Source organism: Otolemur garnettii, unplaced genomic scaffold, assembly GCF_000181295.1.
Source record: "Otolemur garnettii isolate 467f Iridium unplaced genomic scaffold, OtoGar3 scaffold00123, whole genome shotgun sequence".
Taxonomy (NCBI): domain Eukaryota; kingdom Metazoa; phylum Chordata; class Mammalia; order Primates; family Galagidae; genus Otolemur; species Otolemur garnettii.
In genome coordinates this window covers 2,573,564-2,585,771 of record NW_003852518.1, presented here as the reverse complement: position 1 = coordinate 2,585,771, position 12,208 = coordinate 2,573,564, and the positions used below count along the sequence as shown (strand labels likewise).

The window sequence follows — 12,208 nt, the reverse complement described above, 5'->3', positions numbered from 1 at the left end:
TCTGTGTGAGTGGGGCTGCCCCTGCTAACTGTCACTGACAGATGTGTGACAAACCCATCTGTGTGAGTGGGGCTGCCCCCTGCTAACTGTCACTGACAGATGTGTGACATACCCATCTGTGTGAACGGGGCTGCCCCTGCTAACTGAGGAAATGGAAGTACAGGGGCAGCTTAGGTCTCAACGTGGCGTTTTCAGAGTCAGGACAAGCTCAGCAGGGCTGTGACCACTTCTCCAACTTTTCTCCAGTGATTTGTCTCCACCTGACACCTGAACTCCTGGACACTTTCATTCAGGATTTTCTTTCTGTCCAAAATACCCTTCTGTTCATGTGAATGACCTTTGTAAGAGCCTGGACATTGAATATCAAACCCCCAAACTTTGGGGGAACCTGCAGTGTGACTACGCCTGTGCTATATGTTCGAGAAACTCTAGTGAGAAATTCTGTTGCCCCCGTGACAGCTGTTTGCTCCTTTCTTACTATTGGAAGAAAAAAAAACCTCTGACAATAAAGAAACAGAGAGGGGAAGGCAGTGAAGACAGGGTGCTGGCGTGCCTAGTAACAAAAACTATCACAAGAACTGCAAAAGCCACCACCTTGCACAAAGGCCAAAACAACCTCACACAAAAATAATCTGCAAGGACATGTCCCTGCAGCTGCATGTCACCCTTGTTATTGATCTGCATAGCTGAGGATACTTATTTCAGAACAATTCTATAATCCTCATTTTCTCCCCTTACCTCCCAAGTCTGTGCGTAGTTTACTGTGGCATATCCCCATTGCCATCGATGCTCTGTTCCCAAGTAAGTATAGTTTTCTTTTAGAGAGACTTCCCCTGTTATTAAGGCTGACATCTTCTTGGGTGTGATAGAGAATTCCCTTTGATCTTGGCTGAACCTCCTGCATTCTGAGAAGCCCTTTCACATTTCTCCAGGAAGAAGTGGCGTCTGCCTTTCCCTCCCCCTCCCAGCTGTTTCCTTTTGCTTCTCTTATGACATGTATCAAAGTGACCTTTGAATATACATATGAAGGAGTTCCCAAAGCTGCCATTAATAGGAAAATAGGAAATTTGCAGCTAAGTGTATCTTTATTTACAAGATAGTCATTACAAAATTTTACAAAGAGATGGCTAACCTGTAGAGACTACTTTGTAAATGTTTCGTAAAAGTCTGTAATAAATATTTTGTAAATAAAGGAATATTGAGCTACAATTTCCCACCCCACCCCCCACATATGGTGACTGCTGGGATACCCTTTATATAAGCCTGCCATCCCTGCTAAAATTTGAGTTCTAAAGGAGAAAGGAGAAATAATTGTTATATTTGCTGTCTATTCTCTTAGCCCCTTACGTAGGACTCAATAAATATTTGCTTAATTTGGAATGAGGGGTAAAAACACACACAAATACAGATTAGAAAGAAGGAAAGGGAGGAAGAGGCTTGTTAACCAGACAGAATCATCCACGGTTGGTCACCAAGCATGGGATAATGACTCACTAGCGCCAGATGGCATTTGGGGAGGCGTGTGTGAAACTTTTAGCCCAGTTTTTTTTTCCTCTGTGCTTCTCTTTCATCACCTTTCCAGGCAGAATTTTCATAAAGACAGCTTGCACACTCAGATGCTTTCCAGGCTGTCATGCTGTCGCTCGGGTAATTACTGTGCTAATCACCAACACCTTGCAGATGAGTGGAGATTAGCGTGGGCCCGAGGAGTGAGCAGGCAGACTCTCTCAAAGATGGTATTTGCAGGAACCCAAAGGACTCCAGGTGAACAGGCTGGTAGAAAGGAGTAAACAAAATATTTTATATCACTGCTCAGGAGGACCTGCGGATACCACTGTGCTGTATGGATGAGCGGAGGGTATGAAGATTGACCCACACTCCTGCAAGCTGTAGATCAAAAGGGGAAACTTGAAATATATTTTCATGAGAAAGTAGGGAAAATGAGAAGAAAATGTCCCAATCAGTTTGAAATCCTTGGGATTAAACAAAGCAATTGAGATTTTGTTACTTGAAAAATTTTCAGAGCTTTTAATAAGCCAGATCTTCAACCTAAAATCAAACACCTGGTCATCCCCAGCCCAATTTGACCATAGAATCCTGGACCCTACTCTCATTCTCACTTCATGGGGGGTGCTTTGTAGAGAAATTCTAAACGAAAAGCTTTGGGAAGCTTTGGGAAATTCTAAACTAAAATCAGGATTTCAGTGGCAGAAGGGAAATTATCTTTCTTTGAGAATCCATTTGGTACTAACTACATGCTTATGTGCTTTCCTAGACTTTCCGTATTTAATTTGCCCGACTCAGTGATGTGGAGAACACTGTCTGCTTTACACAGATGTGGAGATGGATGTTCAAACAGTGCATGTGCTCGCACTGGTTTGAGTCCAAGTGGGGCCTTGAAGTGATGTTGATGGGTGTCTCCAGGACAGGGGAAGGAGCTCTGTACTGTTCCACCAGGACCTGGTTCTTGGTGAGGAGAGGTGTAGAAAACGCCAGTTATTCTAGTAGTCATCATAATCACATTAAGATGGAATATCAGACTAAGGTGAAGACTGGGCAAGGGACCCAGGACACTGGAATACCCTTCTGGGTAGCTCTGCGTCCTCATTAGGCACCTACTGGCCACGTTCATGCAGAAGTCACTGAGCACCTGATGGAGAGGCCAGGCGCAAAGCTCTGGGGAGCAGGGCAGGAGACAGCTGGTTAGAATCAAGAGAAGAAACACAGCAGAAACCGTTCTCCCCGAGGCAGACTTTAGAGAGGATTAATGTCTCACCCAGAACTCTCTGCAGAACTCTCTGGGCAAAGCACCAGTTTCTTTTCTTTTTTTTTTTTTTTTATTTTTTCTATTTTTTTGATATTTAATTTTATCTTTGTTTTTACTTTCTAATTTTATTTTTTAATTTGTTATTAAATCATAACTGTGTACATTAATGCATTTATGAGGTACAATGTGCTGATTTGATATACAATGTGGAATGCTTGCATCTAACTGCTTAACATAACCATCTCCTCACTTACTTATTTGTTGTGATAAGACATTCATATTCTATTCTTAATAGTTTAGAAACATATCATTGCATTATATACATTAGGTTAGGTCCTTGACCCAACTTATCCTGTGAGGCTGTGGAAAGGGCAGGGCCCTCCTGGTCTTGTCTCTCCTAGGACACTCCACCCAGGTTGAAAGTGCAACTCCCAGGCTGGCCTTCCATGCTGGCACGGGGACTGTGGTTCATTAAAATGTTCCTGTTCCCTCCACGAATGGATCAGTAAATTGTGGTATATGTACACCATGGAATATTATGCAGCCATTAAGAAAGATGGAGACTTTACCTCCTTCATGTTTACATGGATGGAGCTGGAAAATATTCTTCTTAGCAAAGTATCCCAAGAATGGGAGAAAAAGTGTCCAATGTACTCAGCCCTACTATGAAACTAATTTATAGCTTTCATAGGAAAGCTTTAACCCAATTTTAGCCCAAGAACACGGGGAGAGGGGAGAGGGAGAGGAAGGAAGGGGGAGGGTGGGTGGAGGGAGGGTGATTGGCAAGATCATGCCTATGGTTCATCCTATAAGGGTACATGTGAATCTTTCTAAATGTAGAATATAAATGTCTTAACACAATAACTAAGAAAAAGATATGAAGGCTATGTTAACCAGTTGGATGAAAGTACTTCAAATTGTATACAGAAACAGTACACTGTACCCCATGATAGTATTAATGTATACTGTTATGATTTAATAAAAAAAAAAGAAAAAAAAGTTCCTGTTTTTCACTGCATGTCCACCTTCTAATTTCTTACTGCAAAGGTGAATGGGAGAGGGGTGTTTCTGTAATTCTGAAGTTTTAGAAAAGAGTGCAAGGTGAATTGCAAAGGATTGGTAGAACTGAGTCTTAAAAAAAAAAAAAAAACAGAGTAAAAAACACAGAAGAGTAGGGTGGTGCCTGTGGCTCAAAGGAGTAAGGTGCTGGCCCCATATGCTGGAGGTGGTGAGTTCAAACCCAGCCCTGGCCAAAACTGCAAAAACAAACAAACAAACAAAAATAAATAAACAAGGGTGGTGCCTGTGGCTCAAAGGAGTTGGGCACTGGCCCCATATGCTGGAGGTGATGGGTTCAAAACCCAGCCCTGGCCAAAAACTGAAAAACAAACAAACAAACAAAAAAAAACCACAGAAGAGTAGTTTAGTTTTTGTCAAGATGGGATAAAGATACATCATTTTATCTTTTCCATAGATTACAAGTGAAAGTCCTTCCTGGAAAACATGAAACAGCCACTTCAAGTGGGTATTTGTGTGTGAATGTTGGTGGGTGAGTTTTTCCTCCCATAGCTCTTGAATAGACTCATGGCAGCCTGAATACCTGATCTTTGCGACAGACGGGAACAGAAATCACTAACGGAAAGACAACTCAAGATAAACATAAAGTTAAACAACAAATGTCCATTCTTTTCTAGCTAGAATCCCAGAAAAAGAAACTGCTAGGTCCTTGAAGGTGAGGGAAGTCACAAGGAGGAAGGAACCCAAGGAAACGACCCTATAAAGCTGTGGGTGAAGTCTTGGGCCCAACCTGGAGCCACAGATGCCTAGAACTGACCTGCAACCACATGAATGAGAAATGAACCGGGAAGCAGGCTGGGCCGTGAAGGGAGCACACAGGGAGCCGTGAACATCACTGCAAAGCCTTTAAAACTGGACGGACAATGGAACCACAGAAGGTAAGTCAGACTTACAGTTTGATCCAACTGGGATGAATGATAGATTAAAAGTAAAAGAAAGGGAGAATAATCTACATGCCAATATTAATCAAAAGAAAGTTGTGACTGATATAGTAGCATCAGGCAAAATAGACTTCAGGAATAAAGAGGGAAAACTGATCAGGAATAAAGAGGGAAACATAAAATACTATAAAAGAGTCAACTCATGTAGAAATATGATAATCCTAAAAGGGTAAGTACCTAATAACAAAGCTTCACGACAGATGGACCAAAAGCTGTCAGAATTGAAAGGAGAAACGGGCAGTGTCACTGAGTCATAAGAAAAGCAGAGAGAAACTCAGCCAGGACATAGAAACAACGCCACAACCAGCTAGTCCAAATTGCCAGGTGACGAAACGCCACCCAAGAACAATAGGGACACCGTCTTTTGACGTTCTCATGAAGGATGTATCAAGTTAGATACATGCTAAGCATGAAACAAACCTTAAAAAACTTAACAAAAATATTCTTGAAAATAATGAAAATTAACTAAGAATCAATTACAAAAATATAATTAGAAAATCTACCAACTTGGAAGTTAAACAATAAATTTTCAAATAATCTGAATAATCCACAATAATTCAAAAAAGAAATTACAAAGGAAGTTATAAAATATTTCAAATGGGTTTAATGTGAAAAGAAAACCAAATTTTGGGGGATGAACTAAAACAAATGGAGAAATTTTTAACATTAAATTTAACGTTAAACTATAAATGTCTCAAACTTATAACCTTCTACCATGAGAACCTTTTTTAAAACTGCAAAATAAAAATAAATTTGGGAGTACAAGTCAATGAAATTGAAAAACAATGAAACAAAAATCTGTTTTTTTTATTAATATAATTGATGAACTTAAAAAGACTGAAAAAGAAAAGATGGTATGAAACATAAATAACCACTACCAGGAAGAGGCGCTATCATAGGTATCAGAAGCACAATAAGGGAACAGTACAGACAACTCTAGGTGCAAATTTATTTATTTATTTATTTTGAAACAGAGTTTTATTATATCACCCTCGGTAGAGTGCCGTGGCATCACAGACCACACCAACCTCAAACTTTTGGGCTTAAGCAGTTCTCTTGCTTCAGCCTCCCAAGTAGCTGGGCCTACAGGCACCCACCACAATGCTCAGCTATTTCTTTCTTTCTTTCTTTTTTTTTTTTTTATTGTAGTTGTCATTGTTGTTTGGCAGGCCCAGCTGGATTCAAACCCACCAGCTCCAGTGTATGTGGCTGGCACTATAGCCGCTGAGTGACAGGGACTGAGCCATCTATGTGCAAAATTTAGATTAGATGGATCAATTACTAATGAAAGAAGCATCATAAAATCCATTGAAGAAGAAATAAACAAAATAATCCAATAATTATGCAAAAAAGTGAATTCCCAATTTACAAAATTAGTTTCACTAATAAATTCTAGAGAACAAAACTGTAAAAAAAGTCTGGAATTTCATATATTCTGTTTTCAAAAAAATAGAAGAGAGAATCTCTCAATTCCATTTATGATGGTAGTATTATCTTTGTGGAGATAGAAGTCCCAGCTAATATAACATATTGAGGAAAAGAAAAGATAGACATAAGGATAGGAAAGAAAGGAAGAGAGAAAATTCTATTCACAGATGCCGGGCTTTCACTACATGGAAAATCCCAAGAAATCCTGAAAGAAGAAAAAATAGTCTCCCAGAACTAATGAGTTTAAGCACAACCAACCAATTAGTTGGAGACCAAAATTAAAAACGAAGAATCAAAAAAAAAAAAAAATCTTGTACATTAGCCTCCGAAAATTAAAATTTTAACATTTAATGTAATAAATTAAGTGTATGGTATGTTTGATACAAAACACAAAATAAATTTCTTTCAAAATGGAAATATTAATGACTGAAATAAAAGGAAAGGCACAGTGTAGCTATAGATTGGTTACAATATCAATTTTGCCCAAATTGATGAATAGATATAATATGACCACCGTCAAAGTATTAGAAAGCTTTCTTTCTTATTTTTAGTAGATGTGAATAAGCTGATTCCAAAACTGGTAAGTAAAAAGAAGTTAGAATAGCTACAATAATTGAATAAAATTGGAGGACTTGTACTAACTGATCATAAGACTGACTATAAAACTCCAGTAGCCAAGGCAGTATGGTATTGACAAAAGATTAGAGAAATAGGCCACTGAGATAAAGTGAATGGAAACCACAACAGATACATATGAATTGCAAAGGCAATTCAATCGGGAAGGTATAGATTTTACTAGTTATATGCAAACAAAATATGTATCAACTTTATCTCAAACTTCTCAAAATCTTACATTAAATTGGATCATGGAATCAATATAAAATGTGAAATTATAGAGTTTTAAAATGAAACACAGGGGAAAATCTCTGATTAGACAGAAAACCTGTGATAAACTGGATGCTAATGAAAAATTTTGTTGTGTTGTGGCTGGTGCGGTGACTCACTCCTATAATCCTAGCACTTTGGGAGGCGGAGGCAGGTGGATTGCCTGAGTCCACAGGTTCAGGACTAATCTGAGCAAGAGCAAGATCCTGTCTCTAAAAATGGCTGGGTATTGTGGCAGGTGCCTGTAGTCCCAGCTACTCAGGAGCCTGAGGCAAAAAAATTGCTCGAGCCCAAGATTTGCAAGTTGCTGTGAGCTGTGAGGCTACTGCACTCCACTGAGAGTGACAAAGTGAGACTATCTCAAAAAAAAAAAAAATTGTCACATGAAAAGCACTGTTAAAAAATGAAAAGACATGATACAAATTGGGAGAAGCTACACAGACGCCATATTGAAGAGATAATTTTTATCAAGAACATATAAGAATTTTTAAAACTCAACAATAAATAAATAAATAAATAGATAAACAATAAATAAGTAAAAATGAGCAAAAAATTTGAAAAGCATATTGATAGGAAATAATCATAATCACATAATGGATGTTTAAGTGTCAATGGTATAGGGACTATGTTTGCACCCTTCTGATTTAGAGAAAAATAAGGGAATCTAAAGATTTGGAATATGTTGAAATTGGAGATGTTGAGAAAAATTAAAATCAGTCACAAATAATTTATATATATATATATGTATATGTACAAGATGGGGAGAGGGGAAAATGCCCAAGACTGGAGGTTTATGACAGGCATGTCACCCTGGCCTGGTGTGTTTGTGCAGCAATTCACATTTTCGGCACACACATCATTTCACTTGACATCCAGCAGTGCCCTGTAACACCCACCTCAGGCTGTAATTGCAAACATTTGATACGAATATCTGACTATCTAAATCCCTGGAGAGTAAGACGTTAACTTTTTCTGACGCTTCTTTTCGTCATATCTTCTGGCTTCTCCTAAATTATACGTGAGTATTAATTTATTCCAAATCAGACTTGTGAAGGAGAATAACAGGCATGTAGTGTTACCTGATGTAATAGAAATTAAACTGCATGCTTTGTTGAATAAGAGATAATTAATTGCATTTATAGTCTATTTACTGGTTACTAGCCTCACAATTCCTCCCAATTAGATTGTAGCCCTGTATAATTATATTTTAAGATGATTTATTCATTTGTTCGACCTAAATAGCAACAGTTAATTTTAAATTGATTAAATATACTCTAGGCATGAGATTATGAACTGCATTTCAAGGAATAAATCATCCTTTTAACGAATAGAGTCTAGTTTAATTAATTAAATTGAACCAAAAATGTAGTCAGCGATCTTTCTGTCACCCAAATTTAGTATCTGGGGTCATCAGGGCAGAATGTTTGCACTCATTGACATTATATAAGTCAATCCAACCATATTTTACACACATTTGAATAATTTTTATCATCTTCATAATAATGACTGAATCAAATGTCACTTTAACAGGGATAGTCAAACATTGATATTAATTTAAATACCTTGATTAATGGTTAAATTCAGTGGTTATGGACTATTCAATTAAAATAAAACAAGTTTAAAAGGCTATAGAGAATTGAATTTGTGATTTCTGTTGAAATAATGTGAGCTTTAATAATAATAGTTTAATTTTTCATGATTACCCACTGATGGAGACTTGAGGTACTTGGTTTTTCGCAAAGAACAGTGCATGTTGGTTTACAGCATAGATTTAAAATCAGTGCCTCGTGTCTGTTTCTATACGAGCTGTTTGATTAAAGCCAAGTTTCCATATATCCCTAAGCCTCAGCTTCCCTGTCTGGACCATGAATATAAATCAGTACCTAGTAGGACTATTGTAGGAGGCCTACTGTACTTAACAGGACTACTGTACTTAACATAGTAACTGACAGAAAAGTGAATATACAATGAATGTTCTACTGTGTTGTAATTAATACTTTATTGATATTATTATGCTATTGTTTTACTAGGTACAAAAACAAAATTAGTGCAGAGAAGCAAAGCGGAAGAAGAAACAAAGTGGTCGATAGCTGGATGCCATTAAAATATAAGCATCGTTTCTTGAGAGAGAAGCCAGAGGCTTGGCGTCTTTACCAGAAATTTCCTCAACCACACCTGAAGGCAAATGTCTGTGCCAAACCAATGTTGTGGCAAAATTAGGAAATAGCCGGCAATTAAATGTCAGGTTCAATGTTGAGGTCTAACTGGTTACAGGTCCAGGAGCAAAAAAAATGTAAGAAATGGCAAGGAGTCTGGCATTAATCCACATAAACAAGTTTCCACTTAAAAAAACTATATTTCAAGTAGTTACATTATTCAGGGTCCAGTCCAGAGACAGAAAACACACTGGTAATTTAAAGATGGGAATTTTAATATAAAGAATTATTAACTGATAACATTTTTCATCAGTAGCATGCATGCTAGCAACTAGAGACACTAGGGTACTCCAGCTAGTCCTCCAATGTTCCTGTAGGAGGCTTCCTGCCCCGGAGAAAAGGAACAAAAGAGAATGCTTAGGATTTAGAGAGAGGATGCGTGACCAAAAGCAGAAACTTGGAAGGGAGCCTCCCCACCGAGGCTGAGTTTCAGGCCTCCCAGACATGGATGTGGCCCACAGGATGGCACAGAACTTGGCCAAGGAAGTTGCCCTTGGCTAGACCTGGCCCAGGGGCTGTGAGCAGAGCTTAGCTTAGAGAGCAAGAAAGCAAGAGCATACACTGTCCAGCGTGAGGACAGGGCAGAGAAGAAGAACGTGGAATGGTCTGAGACACTGGAAGCCTTTTGTCTGATTGGCTGAGGATTTGCTGACAGTAGACACCTCTGAGAGAGTGTCCCTTACACGGGCCAACCACCAAAGAGACATGATCCTGGGTCCAGCTCCACCGTCACAAAGCAGAGCAATGCAAGGTGGACTTGGAGTACAGTGACAAAAAACTGGTAACAGCTCAGTAGCAGTAGCTACTATTATTAACACTCACGTAGGGTCAGATACATGAGCTCATTCAATTTTTACAGCAGCCTGATGATTTAGGAGCTATGATGCCTCCCAGCCAAAGAGGAACACACCTAGAATAAAAAAATGCAGGATTTACTCTTGCAGAAAAGGAGGACACGTATCATAAGAAACTAAAGCTTCTCACAAGAGGGGAGTGTCATCAAAGGTTTTGGGTATAAGAACTAATCTCAAGACGGTCTTGGTAGTTATGGTCAGAATTTATAAATCAGGCTAATCTCTAGAACAGTCACTGGGCTTATTTTCAGAACACAAATCCCGGCGAGTTATTATTAGATCTCTTTGGCTGTGTACGGTCTATCCGAGCCATATGGGTGTGAATAAGTTGTTTTTTGAAAGAATTTCAGCATCTTCCCTGGCTGGGGTTAGTGTGGTGCAGCTGATTTGTTGGGCAGGTCATGTGCAGTATTCCAAGCTGTGATTTCTTTCAATTTTCACTTTGTCCCATGACCCCATCACAAGTCCTTTATTAGAAAGGCTTGTTCCAATCTTAGAATGTTAGCGCTGGAAGCACCTTGGAAATAGCTTAGTCTAACCCAAAAGTTCATGACCATTGCTTCCTATATCACACTACACAGTCTTCCCCCATTAAATTCAGAAAACTAAAGAAATGACCGGGACTGGGGAATGACATTCTAGGTTTTGAGAATCAAATACATTTGATGATTTACATTTAGAGACAAAATTAGCTACAAATGTGCAAATTTTCCATTCCCTTTATTAGCATATTATTCTTTTTCTTGTTTAAATAGTGAGTTTAAAAAATCACTCCTGGTTGGGAACAGAAGCTCATGCCTATAATTCTAGTTCTAGAATCCCCCAGGGTGGACGTTTATGGCCAGGAATTTGAGACCAACCTAGGCAGCAGAATGAGACCTTGTCTCTACAAAATGTAAAACAAATAAACAAAAATTAGCCAGCTGTGGTGGTGCTACTCTGGCTACTCAGGAGGCTGCTATGGGAGGACAGCCTGAGGGCAGGCACATATTCTGGGGCGGCAGTGAGCTATGATCTCCAGTCACTACACGCCTGCCTGGGAGACAGAGTTACATCATGTCTCTCAAAAAAACAATCACTCTCAACACAGTTTTATCTTACCTTGACAATGGAAGCTGATGGTTGAACATTTTGATACAATTCTATTTTTACCTCTTTCCATTCAAAGATTGAATCTAACACCCTATTGTAATTTTTTGTTTAATATCAATAAAACATCTTTTCCATTGATCTTACATTACAATGAGCTCAGATTAATTCTGCAGGTCTCACCAAATTTATAACTGAAAGAGAAAGTGGAAATCAGATTAAATTTATTTAAAATTGGACCTATTGAAACTGCATCTCCTGCAAGTCTTTACTAAAAACAGCTTGTCTGACAGGAGAATATGTACAAGGCATATTAGAATTTTTATAAAACTTTAATTCCCTCTTAGTGCTTTTCATGTCAGGGAAATATATTGAAGCAGAGAAAATTTATCACCTACTTTTGAACATTTAATAACTGAAAGAAAGGTAGGCCCAGTTCATGCAGTATGTACTTGGCATCATAATCAGCTCCGTTGCTTAAGCCCATGCATCAGTGGGTGATCTAGAAATTATGTTAATATAGAGAATTGCTCAGTCGATGTGCAGTGGATTGGAAAATCCCCAGGTCCTGTTTATGGAAGTGGCAGTGGTATATGTATATATCCAGTGGCAAAGTGAACATGATAGAGATGAAATAGGAGATTCCAGATGAAGGCAGAGACTCTCCCCGTGTGCCCGTATCCTACAGGAGGCAGTGAAAGTCACCTGCATGTGTGTAACACTTCCTGACTATTTGAAGAATTAGGATCAAGGAGCCTCGATGTCATTTTAGAGCAAGGTGCTTACCAGGTTCCTGGGTCATTGTAATTGGACCTGGGTTAAATGAATGAGTCAGACTTGGCACATGACTAGGGAGAGATAATGAAAGAAGAAAATTCATAGGGAGATCATTTCCTTTCACTGTTACAAAGTAATGATAGAGAAAGTAGAAAGTGGCACAGACACTTCTTC

The 12,208-nt window shown here is 38.7% G+C and overlaps 1 long non-coding RNA gene across 1 annotated transcript in view; it reads left to right on the top strand.

The window, feature by feature from the left end:
• LOC111727778 overlaps window positions 1-11,027 on the top strand; it is an 11,931-nt gene extending 904 nt beyond the window's left edge. Inside the window, exons 2-3 of the long non-coding RNA XR_002775246.1 lie at window positions 4,462-4,722; window positions 9,129-11,027. This is a non-coding gene — a long non-coding RNA (uncharacterized LOC111727778). The remainder of the gene's footprint in view (window positions 1-4,461; window positions 4,723-9,128) is intronic.
• The last annotated feature ends 1,181 nt before the right edge of the window (window positions 11,028-12,208 follow it).